Genomic DNA, 15,578 nt, shown 5'->3' with positions numbered 1-15,578 from the left:
TTAGCTTTTGGTCTGATTATCTTATTTAACATCCTAGCAGAATCTTTACAGAAGCATTTTTCAAATTATTTATCAACAGCAGTTCTTGAGTTAAATTTTCCTGGGTTTAGCACAGGCATTTGAGCACATACCCCATTGTAATAATAGCATTTAATACACTTTCCATATGCAGCTCAAAACAAATGCCCATGATCTTGCAGATCTCATCCTTTGAAGTCCAGTTCACACTGTCATGATGGCTATGGCCCAGTGCAGCTAAGACACAGCCTTCACACTCCTCAAACATCTTCTCTATAAGACCATGTCTACGCTACAGTCTTTGATCAAGGCAAGTTATGTTGGCATAAAGCCACTGCTGTTACTATATCACTCATGCATGTTCATACTTGACTATTTGCATTTGTGTTGCATGTATTGACCAGGAGTGCTTGTGTCAATGCACAGTGCTAGGCACTGTGGGTAGGTATCCCAACTCACCACCATCCAGTGCACTCTTTTGGGAAGTTTTGACACTGGATGGTAGGGCAGAAATGAGTTGCATAGGGGTGACTGGGAGCAAGGGGTAAACTCTCTGCATCCCACAATGTCATCCATATCCCATAATCATAGAATCATAGAATTGGAAGGGACCTCAAGAGGTTATCTAGTCCAGTCCCCTGCACTCATGGCAGGACTAAGTATTATCCAGACCGGTGTTTGTCTAACCTGCTCTTAAAAATCTGCAGTGATGGAGATTCCACAACTTCCCTGGGCAATTTATTCCAGTGCTTAACCACCCTGACAGTTAGGAAGTTTTTCCTAATGTCCAACCTAAACCACCCTTGCTTCAATTTAAGCCCATTGCTTCTGTCCTATCCTCAGAGGCTAAGAAGAACAATTTTTCTCCCTCCTCCTTGTAACAACCTTTTCTGTACTTGAAAACTGTTATGTCCCCTCTCAGTCTTCTCTTCTCCAAACTAAACAATCCAATTTTTTCAATTTTCCCTCATAGGTCATGTTTTCTAGACTTTTAATAATTTTTGTTTTTCTTCTCTGGACTTTCTCCAGTTTATCCACATCTTTCTTGAAATGTGGCACCCAGAATGGACGCAGTACTCCAGTTGAGGCCTAATCAGCGCGGAGTAGAGCAGAAGAATTCCTTCCCGTGTTTTACTTACAACACTCCTGCTAATACATCCCAGAATGATGTTTGCTTTTTTTGCAAGTGTTACACTGTTGACTCATATTTAGCTTGTGGTCCATTATGACCCCCAGATCCCTTTCCTCAGTACTCCTTCCTAGTCAGTCATTTCCCATTTTATATGTGTGCAACTGATTGTTCCTTCCTAAATGGAGTACTTTGCATTTGTCCTTATTGAATTTCATCCTATTTACTTCAGACCATTTCTCCAGTTTGTGCAGATCATTTTGAATTTTAATCCTATCCTCCAAAGAACTTGCAACCCCTCTTAGCTTGGTATCATCTGCAAACTTTATAAGTGTGGTCTCTATACCATTATCTAAATAATTGATGAAGATATTGAACAGAATCGGACCCAGAATTGATCCCTGCAGGACCCCACTTATTATGCCCTTCCAGCATGACTGTAACCACTTATAACTACTCTCTGGGAATGGTTTTCCAACTAGTTTTGCACCCACCTTATAGTAGCTCCATCTAGGTTGCATTTCCCTAGTTTGTTTATGAGAAGGTCATTTGAGACAATATCAAAAGCTTTCCTAATGTCAAGATATACCACGTCTACCACTTCCCCACATCCACAAAGCTTGTTACCCTGTCAGAGAAAGCTATCAGGTTGGTTTGACACAATTTGTTCTTGACTAATCCATGCTGACTGTTACTTATCACCTTATTATCTTCTAGATGTTTGCAAATTGATTGCTTAATTATTTGCTCCATTATCTTTACGGGTACAGAAGTTAAGATGACTGGTCTGCAATTCCCCGGGTTGTCCTTATTTCCCTTTTCATAGATGGGCACTATATTTGCCCTTTTCCAGTCTTCTGGAATCTCTCTTGTCTTCCATGACTTTTCAAAGATAATTGCTAATGGCTCAGATATCTCCTCAGTCAGCTCCTTGAGTATTCTAGGATGCATTTAATCAGGCCCTGGTGACTTGAAAACATCTAACTTGTCTAAGTAATTTTTAACTTGTTCTTTTCCTATTTTAGTGTCTGATCTTACCTCATTTTCACTGGTATTCACTATGTTAGACATCCAATTGCCTCCAACCTTCTTAGTGAAAACCGAAACAAAGAAGTAATTAAGCACCTGTGCCATTTCCACATTTTCTGTTACTACTTTTTCCGCCTCATTGAGTAACAGGCCTACCCTGTCCTTGGTCTTCATGCCTTTCTTAAAAATCCCATGAATGTGTGCAGCCTGCCTCGCTGTCCGCCATCTCAGACAGAAGCATGGAACCTGCACAGCTCTGCACTACTGTCATGAGCATTGCAAGCACAGGACACCTGACCCTCCAAATCTGCAGTCCCACAAAAGAACTGCATCACTGGTGAACATGACGATTTCTTGGAGGACAGGTGAAAACCTAATTCAAGGCTGTTGGTGGTATCCACAGAGCAGCTGCAGACAGTGGAGTGCCACTTCTGGGCCAGAGAAATGAGCACTGACTGGTGGGATCACATTGTAATACAGGTTTGGGATGACGAGCAGTGGCTGCAGAGCTTTTGGATGCAAAAGGCCACATTCCTGGATCTGTGGGCCAAGCTCACCCCAGCCCTCCAGCTCAGGGGCACCAGAATGAGAGCTGCACTGACAGTGGAGAAGTGAGTGATGATCGTACTGTGGAAACTTGCAATGCTGGATTGCTATCAGTCAGTGAGAAATCATTTTGGAATTGGAAAATCCACTGCAGGGGCTGTTAATGGTCTCCTGCTATGCAGGACTGTGATTCTCAGCAATGAGCAGGACATAGTGGGTGGATCTGCAGCAACAGGGTCCTGAATTACAGTGGAGAGAGTCAGTGTGTACATCTCTGTTTTGGCACCAGCTCACCTTGCTCCAGAGTACAGCAACAGAAAGAGCTACTTTTCTATGGTATTGCAAGCGCTGGTGGATCACCACAGAGACTTCACCAACGTCGATGTTAGCTGGTCAGGGAAGGTGCATGATGCTCACATCTTTCAGAACACAGGACTATTCAGAAAACTGCAAGCAGGGACTTTCTTTCCTAGCTGGTGGATTACCACTGGTGATATTGACCCAGCCTACCTGTGTTCCCCTGGCTCACGAAGCCACACACTGGCTACCTCAACAGCACCAAGGAAAGATTCATCTACCAATTCAGCAGATACAGAAAGCCAGCTAAATGTACTTTTGGTATATTGAAGGGACAATAGCATTGTAAATTCACAAGATTACAGCTCTCTGAGAAAAATATGCCAATGGTTATAGCTGCCTGCTTTGTCATGCATAATAATATCTGTGAGGCAAAGGGGGGAAAGTTGCCACTGGGGTGGAGGTGGAGCAGCTGACTGCTGAGTTTGAGCAGCCAGACATAAGAGCTCAACACGGAGCTATACAGATCAGGGAAGCTGTGAACGAGCACTTTAGCTGTGTGCCACAGTAATGCGTTGTGGTGGACTGTGCTGTGCCTGCCTCTGCAATTTTGGGGCCTGTCAGGAATTGTGTGGGGCTTTATGTACATCTCTGAATATAACACTGTCAATGTACCTATTAATTTTGTGTTGCTTGCTGTACATTTATGATTATTACACTGTGTTTGTCACTGACCCTATGAGTTGTGTCACATTGTACAATAATAAGTAAGTGGGTGCTTTCAGTACTGCTAAGTATCCAGCAGCATATGTTGGGAATTAATAAAGATGAATTACTTTTCAAAAATATAGAATTTTATTGAATAACAAAACCAGGGCAAAAAAGATCTGTGCAATTTAAAAGCAAATACATTCAAAACTTCATAAATTAACAGAACAGAACTTAACTGGGGAAAGAAAATTCATGTCCCTTTTGGCTACACATACAGCACCCATGGCTCTCACAGATCAGTGGATGTGAAGCTGTGGTTGTCCCTCTTGTCCCGTGGTGTGGAGTGGCAGGCAATGTGGCCCCTGAGGCCACATGCAATGTTGAGAGATGGTGTAGGGAAGTGCTAAAATGGAGTTCTCCGTAGACTGCAAAGGGAGGTGAGCCCATGACTGGTGAACTGGTAGGTATCATGTATTTCTGTACCAGATATGGACTGGCTACAGAGCTTGCTTGTACACATCAGATGAGTTCATCACAAGATCCCTAATGCACTGCCAGGTATAGCTGGTATTTTACACACAGTGCCACCTAGGACAGTGGGGTGGGAGGAGGTATTGTTTCATATTCTCTGTGTATATATAAAGTCTGCTGCAGTTTCCACGGTATGCATCCGATGAAGTGAGCTGTAGCTCACAAAAGCTCATGCTCAAATAAATTGGTTAGTCTCTAAGGTGCCACAAGTACTCCTTTTCTTTTTGCGAATACAGACTAACACGGCTGTTACTCTGAAACCTATAATAATACAGTTTATCATTCCATTACAGTAGGTCAACAAGAGTCTGCAGTATCTGTGTTTGCTGCTGGAGAAAGCCCATTGTGTTCTAGTGCATCTCCCTCGCCACTTCCTGCTGGGACTCCTGGGCCTTTGTCCTGTCTGCTCTTTCCTTCTCCAGACAGTTTGCAGTATTCACCCTCCAGACCTTCTTCTCATGGTCTGATCTTCTTTCTCCACCGTATCTGGCTTAGGCGTTCCATAGGTGTGGAGGGGGAAACCTCTCGAGGCCACAACAGCAGCAGCTACACATAAAACACCCAGAGGTACCAATGTCAGTACAGTCACAATGGAAAGCAGAAGTTAAGGTTCAGAACTCCCTCCCTTGTTCCCCTGAAGTTTTAAACGAGACATGCTTATTGACACTTCTGCTTTGGAGTGCTTGTGCACAGCCCCATTCACAGCACCAGCCATGGTGAGTATGGCCCACCAGAGGTAAGGGAAATGAGGAGGGTTGCATTACTGTATGGGTGTAGGGCAATGGCACCGAATACTGTGAGATGGAACTACCACTATATGACCCACTCACTATCCACAATGCATACTGCAGGAATTGGACTTGGAGGTGGAACAAGGGGCAAGGCTTCTGAGCTCCTGCCCCTAACAGACTTGCAATGCCTGGGGTCCTACAACCTGAGTGGTGGTAGCAACATTGAATCAGGCCTATTTCGTGTATTTAAAAACAAAAAAACTTTCCTTTAGAAAATTGTCCAGTGCCACTTGATCTTCATTGCAATATATTTTTTCCCATTTTTGGCGTAGATAGTTTTCACTGTATTTTAGCTGTTCATGTGTAGAGAAAGTTTTCCTAAATTGGCCTTTTTTGAATCCTTTGATGCTGGGAAGCAAGATTTCAAGGTATAATTCAAAATGTACTTCGCAGTAACTCTTTGTCGTCTATCCATTTCTTTCTTTACAGGACAGCATATAACTTAAGAAAATTATTCAAACCTTTCCCACCATATTTCATTTTATTCTAAAATATAAAGGCCAAATCTTGCCAATGTCACCAAATAGTCAGACCTCTAAATAGAATCACAGAATCGCTGTAAGGGACCTAGAGAGGTCATCTAGTCCAGTCCCCTGCACTCATAGCAGGGCTACATTTTACATTTTATTTGTATTATTTAAATGTGAATTTAGTATTTGTGGAGGTTGCTGGACGAACAGCACTGGAGGGAGCAGACTCCTTTTAATCCTCTGAATAAAAGCCAATGTGGCACAAGCTAACCTGGAGGGACAAAGTCCTGGACTGGAGAAGGCACTGGACTCATGAGCACACATTAGCGTCTCTCATTCTATCTTTGTCCTTCCTATTGCATATTTTTGATCTCTTTTTGATCACCCCCCACAAAAGACCTTAAACCTGCAAGTGGCTTCTTGTCCCCACGTGGAGCCCCAATTAAGTCAGTTGCAGAGTTGGGGATAGAAGTGTCTAGGACCTCGTGTTATTTATTAATTGATTTAGATTTATAAAATTCCAATCTATACTCATTCATTCCATGCTGTGCATGCTACTACATAAATACTACATAATGGACGGCCCATTTGAGGTTAATAAATACTAAGTGGCAATAATAAAAATGCAATAAAATAAAATATTCCAAAAGTAGTCTCAGTATGGAGTTTATATAAAGCCAAAGCTATTTATGTTAAAATAACAATGTACACTCTTCATCCTAAAGTGTATGCTGTTTGCATTTGTCTTAGCCATTTTCTTTTCTTATTTTCAAGTATTGCTAAACCTTTCACTATTAGTTTAGAGACATCTGACCACCCTTGTGAATAAACTATGTAAAAATACCCTTATGAGTTGTCCACAAATTTAGATCTTCATCCTGCAAACACTCATGTATATGACTAGTTCCACTGAGTTCAGAACAATTACTCATGTGGCTAAGTGTTTGCAGAATTGGAGTTCTAGGGTGAAATCCTGGCTCCATTGAAGTCAATTTACTTTGTGGGCCCGCGATTTCACCCAGAGGTGATAAAATAGAGTGGGGTATTGTTGTTTTTTCAACTAGTGGTCTAGGTAATTAATTGTCCTGCCCTGCAACACAGATGTGACGAAAAGTAACATTTTTAACCAAAAAGAAAAGGAGTACTTGTGGCACCTTAGAGACTAACCAATTTATTTGAGCATGAGCTTTCGTGAGCTACAGCTCACTTCATCGGATGCATACCGTGGAAACTGCAGAAGACATTATATACACACAGAGACCATGAAACAATACCTCCTCCCACCCCACTGTCCTGCTGGTAATAGCTTATCTAAAGTGATCATCAAGTTGGGCCATTTCCAGCACAAATCCAGGTTTTCTCACCCTCCGCCCCCCCCCCTCACAAACTCACTCTGCTCCTGGTAATAGCCCATCCAAAGTGACCACTCTCTTCACAATGTGTATGATAAGAGAGTGGTCACTTTGGATGGGCTATTACCAGCAGGAGAGTGAGTTTGGGGGGGGGGGGGACGGAGGGTGAGAAAACCTGGATTTGTGCTGGAAATGGCCCAACTTGATGATCACTTTAGATAAGCTATTACCAGCAGGAGAGTGGGGTGGGAGGAGGTATTGTTTCATGGTCTCCGTGTGTATATAATGTCTTCTGCAGTTTCCACAGTATGCATCCGATGAAGTGAGCTGTAGCTCACGAAAGCTCATGCTCAAATAAATTGGTTAGTCTCTAAGGTGCCACAAGTACTCCTTTTCTTTTGCGAAGACAGACTAACACGGCTGTTACTCTGAAACCATTTTTAACCAAGGAGTAAATTTGTAAAATATGAAAGATGCAGAAAAAATTGCTGTTTTATTTAATGGATTACAATAGCAATATCACAAGGTGTTAAAATTGCTTGCAATGCAATGCAATGAAATTAACAAAGCATCTCTCATGGAAAATCAATCATTTCCTGGTAGTTAACTGAGCACCCACCAATTAGAATTGTAAGAATGATCCTGTAGGGTTTTGTGTTGTAATGATGATTCATCTTATACTGTATGCAGCTTTTTCTGTATCCATTGTTTCTTTTTCTGAATACTGTCTAAACATTCTGTCTGCTTCTCAATACAAAATTGCTTTAACATGTCTAAAAATGTCCTAATTTACCTGTCTCTGCTGCTGCTCTCATTCTAGCACTTTAAAACAGTTTTCAGCATAGTAGCTTCTGTAACACATTATATTGTCCCTCATGTCATGTGAGATAGCATTGTAGAACAAAGTATAATAGTTTCAACATTATGGAGTTTTTTAGTCTGAAATATTACAGAATGCTCCAGTCAGCCATATCCAGCCATTATTGTCAGACTCATTTTATCTTTCCTAGAAATGAAAGTTTAATCAATTTCCATGTACAATAAGGGTTGGCTTGTCAATGGGATTTGTAGGTGCTCAGCACCTCTGATAATCAATGAGTGTTGTGGGTACTGAGTACCTCTGAAAATCAGGCCATGAATGACTAGATAAAAGCATACTGTGATATGAAATCATTTTTATCCAAATCGAAAGCAAAAATGCAGAATCAATAGGGAGTTATAAAATACTAGAGATATTTTAATAAAAAGTAATATTAATTTTTAAATTATGTATGCCCATGCCCAAAATCTGAGTGCAGTGCTAAACACTTAAAGTCATTTAAATTTAAGGGCATAATTCTGTGTTCCCTGTGCACTGTAGACTCCCAGTGATTTCAATGGGGACTTTGGAGTGTGTGATAAATGAAAGTTAAAGCCCTAAATTTACATATTTGCATTAAAACCATAAAGTAACCTGTCTTATTAGAAATCAAATAAGCTAACACTTTATCTAAAATTTATCAGCTATTTTGGCTCAGGGATGGTCATTTATTTGATGTTTGTATGACGCCTAGCACAAAGAGCCCTAACTTGGTTGTGGCTTTTAGATTCTATCACAGTATTAACATTAAATAATACATAAATTCCAGAATGAACAGTGAATTGTACATTCATTTGTAATATTGTAAACTGGAATGATCTGCAGGCCAGATCACTGCAGACCACTGAAGAAATCTCAGATAGTTTTGAATAATTAATATTTTCAAGAACTTTAATCTCACTATGGATCATTTTTGGTGAAATCTGGTTAAAAAGGTGAAATCTGAAAACTGCATAAATTTTGCCAGGGAAACCTGAGGAATTTATCAATACCACATACCATATTTCAGTTATAAATAAGTTAAAAGCTCCACTTTCATGCTGATGGCCTATGTGTTTACAATCTCTGCTGACATGGTACTTTAGTGGTTTATAATTTTCCAGCAGAGTTTAGAGTTTAAAAGGCTCGAAACTTTTCACAGTTAAAAATCCAGGGCTCCCAGTAAAACAACTGAAGAGTTGCCCTTTGCAGCATAGGCATGACAATTTGCACTACCCATGTACCCAGAAGAACAGAGGGTCTGAAAGCAAGTAGGTAAAGCTAATGGTCCCATCCCCATAGGATCCGGTGAACGCTTAACAGGAGACGTTTATCAATTTTAAATATCAGCATGTCTTTGCTATTTTATTAACATTTTTATTGTGGGGGGAAACCAGCAACAACTATGTTTAGGTTTCCTAGCATTTTCCATAAAATTATTCAGACCATTTTTTAAAGATCTCTAGTGTATCCTTGGTTTGCAGCCTGAAATGACACTTAGCAAAGGAATAGTCCTTAGGGCAGGAAGGTGCTTCTTTGCCTCTCCATGGACATTTTTTCAGATTTGGACAAGGTATGAGCTGATGAAAACTCCATTTCCTGTCTGTGTTTTATTCACTACAGCTTACTCCCGACTTGCTGCTAAAAGTCCTGAATATTCAGTTAGCACCATATATGCACTATTCTGGTGTCTCATGCCCGCATGCCCTCTAAATAGTCCACAGACAAAACTGTGGAGGAGGAAGAGCAGTACATCAAAATATTCATTGTCCTACATGTAAATGCAGCAGGCTGGGAACAAGGATACCATGAGTTCAAGTTCCATGTCTTTTACCGATTGGTATTAATTCTTCACCCTTCACAACCCTCACTGAAAGGGAATCATAGAATCATAGAATATCAGGGTTGGAAGGGACCTCAGGAGGTCATCTAGTCCAACCCCCTGCTCAAAGCAGGACCGATCCCCAATTAAATCATCCCAGCCAGGGCTTTGTCAAGCCTGACCTTAAAAACTTCTAAGGAAGGAGATTCTACCACCTCCCTAAGTAACACTTTCCAATGTTTCACCACCCTCCTAGTGAAAAAGTTTTTCCTAATATCCAACCTAAACCTCCCCCACTGCAACTTGAGACCATTACTGTTTGTTCTGTCATCTGCTACCACTGAGAACAGTCTAGAGCCATCCTCTTTGGAACCCCCTTTCAGGTAGTTGAAAGCAGCTATCAAATCCCCCCTCATTCTTCTCTTCTGCAGACTAAACAATCCCAGTTCCCTCAGCCTCTCCTCATAACTCAGGTGTTCCAGTCCCCTAATCATTTTTGTTGCCCTCCGCTGGATGTTTTCCAATTTTTCCACATCCTTCTTGTAGTGTGGGGCCCAAAACTGGACACAGTACTCCAGATGAGGCCTCACCAATGTCGAATAGAGGGGAATGATCACGTCCCTCCATCTGCTGGCAATGCCCCTACTTATACATCCCAAAATGCCATTGGTCTTCTTGGCAACAAGGACACACTGTTGACTCATATCCAGCTTCTCGTCCACTGTAACCCCTAGGTCCTTTTCTGCAGAACTGCTGCCGAGCCATTCGGTCCCTAGTCTGTAGCGGTGCATTGGATTCTTCCATCCTAAGTGCAGGACTCTGCACTTGTCCTTGTTGAACCTCATCAGATTTCTTTTGGCCCAATCCTCCAGTTTGTCTAGGTCCCTCTGTATCCTATCCCTACCCTCCAGCGTATCTATCTCTCCTCCCAGTTTAGTGTCACCTGCAAACTTGCTGAGGGTGCAATCCACACCATCCTCCAGATCATTTATGAAGATATTGAACAAAACCGGCCCCAGGACCGACCCTTGGGGCACTCCACTTGATACTGGCTGCCAACTAGACATGGAGCCATTGATCACTACCCGTTGAGCCCAACAATCTAGCCAGCTTTCTATCCACCTTATAGTCCATTCATCCAGCCCATACTTCTTTAACTTGCTGGCAAGAATACTGTGGGAGACCGTGTCAAAAGCTTTGCTAAAGTCAAGGAACAACACGTCCACTGCTTTCCCTTCATCCACAGAGCCAGTTATCTCATCATAAAAGGCAATTAGATTAGTCAGGCATGACTTGCCCTTGGAGAATCCATGCTGACTGGCCTACTATTTCCCAACTAATAGGGGGTGGGGACCAAACTGAGAAACAAAGGATTCCCGCCAAATGAAAATCCTATTTAAAGTAGGGAAGTGAGTTAATCTTGTTTGGTTCTTCACTGAATCCTCGCCCAAGATGACTGCTGAAAACACCTAAGACAGATCTGGGGAAGAAAGGACTGGGCCCAGGCTAGAAGGTGTCTGGCCTGTGAAAGGAATATCTGGAGTTCTAAGCTGCAAGCAAGAGCAGTTTGTCTTCAAGAAACTCTGCAACCTGCTTAAAACAACATTTAGGGTGAAAAATTACTACTTGTAGCCAGTTTCTTTAGTCTATTAAGTTTAGTTTGCATGTTTGCTTTATTTGCTCAGTAATCTGCTTTGATCTGTTTGCAATCCCTTATAATCACTTAAAATCTATCCTTTGTAGTTAATAAATTTGTGTTTGTTTTCTCTAGACCAGTGTGTGGAATTCATAATGGGGAGGGGGGCAAAATGCTGTGCATATCTTCCTCCACATTGAGGGAGGGAGTAAATTTCATGAGCTTACACTGTACAGTTTTCTGTGCAGCCCAAGACAATACAGTTTTGGGTTTACACTTCAGAGGGGGTGTGCACTTGTGTGCTAGGCAATTCCCGAGCTGAGTCTTCTCACGCAGAGCTGATATCAATGTCTGTGTCTTTCTGCAGCTGGGTGTGGCCCTACCGGTGTGTGTGCTGGAGGAGGCTTGAGGGTCTGGCACAGCAGGGCAATGTAAGGGAACCCAGATTGGTGGAACTGGTGGGCTCAGTGGTACCCTAGTATATCAGGTGGCACACCGCAAATGAGGGGCAACCTGTCACAGTGAGGTAATATCTTTTATTGGATCAACTTCTATTGGTGAAAGAGTTAAGCATTCAAGCTTATACAGAGCTCTTCTTCAGATCTGGGAAAGATAAAGTGTCACAGCTAAATACAAGGGGGAACAGATTGTTTAACATAAGTAGTTAACACACATTTCCAGGGATCATTCAAGGTGAATGATCAGTTTAAAACCCTCACAGTCACAAGACAAAAAAGGGGGGTTAGTGGGTTACAGATTGTTGTTATAAGCCATAAATCCAATGTCTTTATTAAGACCATGATTTTTAGTGTGTAGTAAAAGTTATGATTTAGCTCCCAGGCTCATCTTTTGAAGGTGTTGTGCAGGTTTCCTTTGAGGATGTGGACTCAGAGGTCAGATATGGAATTATCATTTTGTAAAATGTGTTCACCCACAATGATATGGTGTTTCTGTCTTTTATCATTTTCCTGTGTGAGTTCATTCTAGAGCACAGTGACTGTCTGGTTTCACCCACATAGTTGTCACTGGGGCATTTACAGTACTAGATGAGGTACACCACATGTGAAAGGCAGGTGTAGGACCAATGGGTCTTGAAAGTTGTGTTGTGGGCGGTACTAATCATTGTACCAGTGAAGATGTATCTGCAAGTTTTGCATGTGTTGTTCTGGCGAGGGTCTGGTGCCTCTTTGAGTTGGTGGGTCCTGATCTGTGAGGAAATTGCTTCTGATGATGAGCTTGGCGAGGTTTTGGGGGATTGTTTGAAGGCCCAAAGAGGGAGTTCAGGAAAGATTTCTTTCAGGATGTGGCCCTCATTGAGTATGGCTTGTAATTGTTTGATGATACCCCATATCGGTTTCAGTGTAGGGTTGTAGGTGACACCTAGGCATTGTGACAGGGTCAGGCCAGATGGCTACAGGAGAGTGATAGAAGGCAGATATATTAGCCCCAGATTAAGTAGGTCCCTTTTCCCTGGGTAAGGTAACAGGGAAGGTTCCAGAACAATCAGGAACTTTCTGGAAACAATTAAGGCAGACAGGCTGATTAGAACTCCTGCAGCCAATCAAGAAGCTGCCAGAATCAATTAAGACAGGCAGGCTAATCATGGCACCTGGGTTTAAAAAGGAGCTCACTTCAGTTTGTGGTGTGCGTGCAAGGAGCTGGGAGCAAGAGTTGCAAGAAGCTGAGAGTGAGAAGGCATACTACTGGAAGACTGAGAAGTACAAGCATTATCAGATATCAGGAGGAAGGTCCTGTGGTGAGAATAAAGAAGGTGTTGGGAGGAGGCCATGGGGAAGTAGCCCAGGGATTTGTAGCTGTCACACAGCTGTTACAGGATCCACTGTAGATAGCTGCAATCCACAGGGCCCTGGGCTGGAACCCGGAGTAGAGGGCAGGCCCACGTTCCCTCCATCCCCCCAACTCCCCACTTGATACTGAAGGAGTTGACCTGGACTGTGGGTTCCACCAGAGGGGAAGGTCTCTGGCCTGTTCCCCGATCCAATAGGTGGATCAACAGAGACTGCGGGGATTGTTCTTCTTCCTTTTCCCCATGCTGGCCAGTGATGAGGCTAACTGAATGAACAGCAGATTTGAGCCATGAAAGTGGCCAAACTGAGGGCTGCCGTGAACCTCTGAGGCGAGTAAATCAGCCAATAAGTGCAGGACCCATAAAGGCAGAGGAGGAACTTTATCACAGCATGTACAGTTGGTAGGGTGTTTTTTTTCTGTATTGAAGTAGGTTCTCTTGGCCTATTTGGGTGGCACATTCCATGATGCAATCTACTACTCTGCTGGAGTGTCCTTGTTTGGTAAAGACGATTTTAAGTGTGTTAAGGTGTATATCCTGTACTTTTCGTCAGAACATATTCTGCATTTTCTGAGGACTTGGATAACAGATTTCTTGGTGTGTTTGGGGTGGCTACTGGCTTTGTGAAGATAAGTATAGTGATCTGTGGGTTTCTTGTATATAGTCGTCTGGAGGCTTACATTGCTGAAGCTGATTGTGGTGTCCAGGAAGCTGATGCTGGTGCAGGAGTGTTCTCGAGAAAACTTGATGAATGGCTGGTGGTTGTTGATGGAATTTATGATAGAGTTTATGTTGTCTGTCCAGAGGATGAAAATATCATTGATATATCTCAGGTATATCATTTGAAATTGTCATGGAAATCTGAGGGACTTTAGGGTTGTTTGTCCTTTAAGCTTTGCTCACCAGGAATGCCTTGTGAGGTGCAGTGTAATGAGGCAGAGTGGCCTCCCTCTGAGCATGAGCCCACAGGACAACTACACTTTCCCTGGTCAACAGAGCCAGGGCAGTTTCACACACACACACACACACACACACCCCTTCAGAACTCCAGAGCTGAATCTGCACTGTGCCGAGCCCTGCCTCCAGAGCAGACTGACCCTGGAGAGAAGTTGCCGGGACTGCTTCTGCAGTGTACCCCAAGGAGACGGAGTGTCCTTGGACTATAAACACCCCTCCACCCCGCCCAGACTGTGGTAGGAAATAACCCAAGGAAACCAGACTTTAGTCCAGTTTTGTTGCTGGAACACGGGTCAGTGTGTTTCAGTATGATCCCTTGTGGCACCTTAGAGACTAACCAATTTATCTGAGCATAAGCTTTCGTGAGCTACAGCTCACTTCATCGGATGCATACTGTGGAAAGTGTAGAAGATCTTTTATATACACAAAGCATGAAAAAATACCTCTCCCCACCCCACTCTGCTGCTGGCAATAGCTTATCTAAAGTGATCATTACAATGTGTATGATAATCAAGTTGGGCCATTTCCAGCACAAATCCAGGTTTTCTCACCTCCCCAACCCCCCCCCCACACACACACACAAACCCACTCTCCTGCTGGTAATAGCTTATCTAAAGTGACCACTCTCCTTACAATGTGTATGATAATCAAGGTGGGCCATTTCCAGCACAAATCCAGGGTTTAACAAGAACGTTGGGGGGGGGGGGTAGGAAAAAACAAGGGGAAATAGGTTACCTTGCATAATGACTTAGCCACTCCCAGTCTCTATTCAAGCCTAATGAATCAAATCAAATGTCAAGAATTATAACATTCATAAACCAGTCGGAGAACACTTCAAACTCTCTGGTCACGTGATTATAGACATGAAAGTTGCAATTCTTCAACAAAAAAACTTCAAATCCAGACTCCAGTGAGAAACTGTTGAACTGGAATTCATTTGCAAATTGAATACAATTAACTTTGGCTTGAATAGAGACTGGGAGTGGAAGAGAGGGCCACAGCAACACAAAGTGGCTTCCCTCTGAGCCTGAGCCCAAGGAACCACTACATACAGCATGTCATTTTCATCAGCATCCTAGAGATCAGCTGGTAAATATTATTAATCATAGTGAAGCATTTGTTACTGACCAGCAATTTTCTCAGTAGGGACTATCTTTTTGTTCTGTGTTTGTATAGCACCTAACACATTCGGATCCTGACCCCTGACTCAGGCTCCTAGGCATTATCACAATACAAATAATAATTATTATTATGTACACAAGATGGACAGTCCCTGTCCCAAAGAATTCACAATTTAAATATAGACACAATATATAGGACACAGTCCTCTTCTAAGCAAAATAATCTTCCTGCATTTGACAATGGATCTACAATTTATCAATAGTAAAGACAAGGTTCTTTCAAATGTTCCCTAAATTGGCTTAATAATTATTATAATTGATATGAGTGTCTATTAGTTTGCTTCAAAAACAACAAGGAGTCCTTGTGGAGTTTGCTTCAGTTAGTGGTGAAGAACTCAAATACATGCCTTCCTATGTCCTGCCTAAACTTCAGGAATTCTATAAGACAAGGAGACAGAAAAATCAGGAAAACAGAACAATGGCAATGAAGCAGAAGGTGACTGGAAACTGTATAGGAATTATG

The sequence above is a fragment of the Caretta caretta genome, chromosome 3 (genome assembly GCF_965140235.1).
Source record: "Caretta caretta isolate rCarCar2 chromosome 3, rCarCar1.hap1, whole genome shotgun sequence".
NCBI classification, from domain to species: domain Eukaryota; kingdom Metazoa; phylum Chordata; order Testudines; family Cheloniidae; genus Caretta; species Caretta caretta.
Note: the sequence above shows the minus strand (reverse complement) of the source record.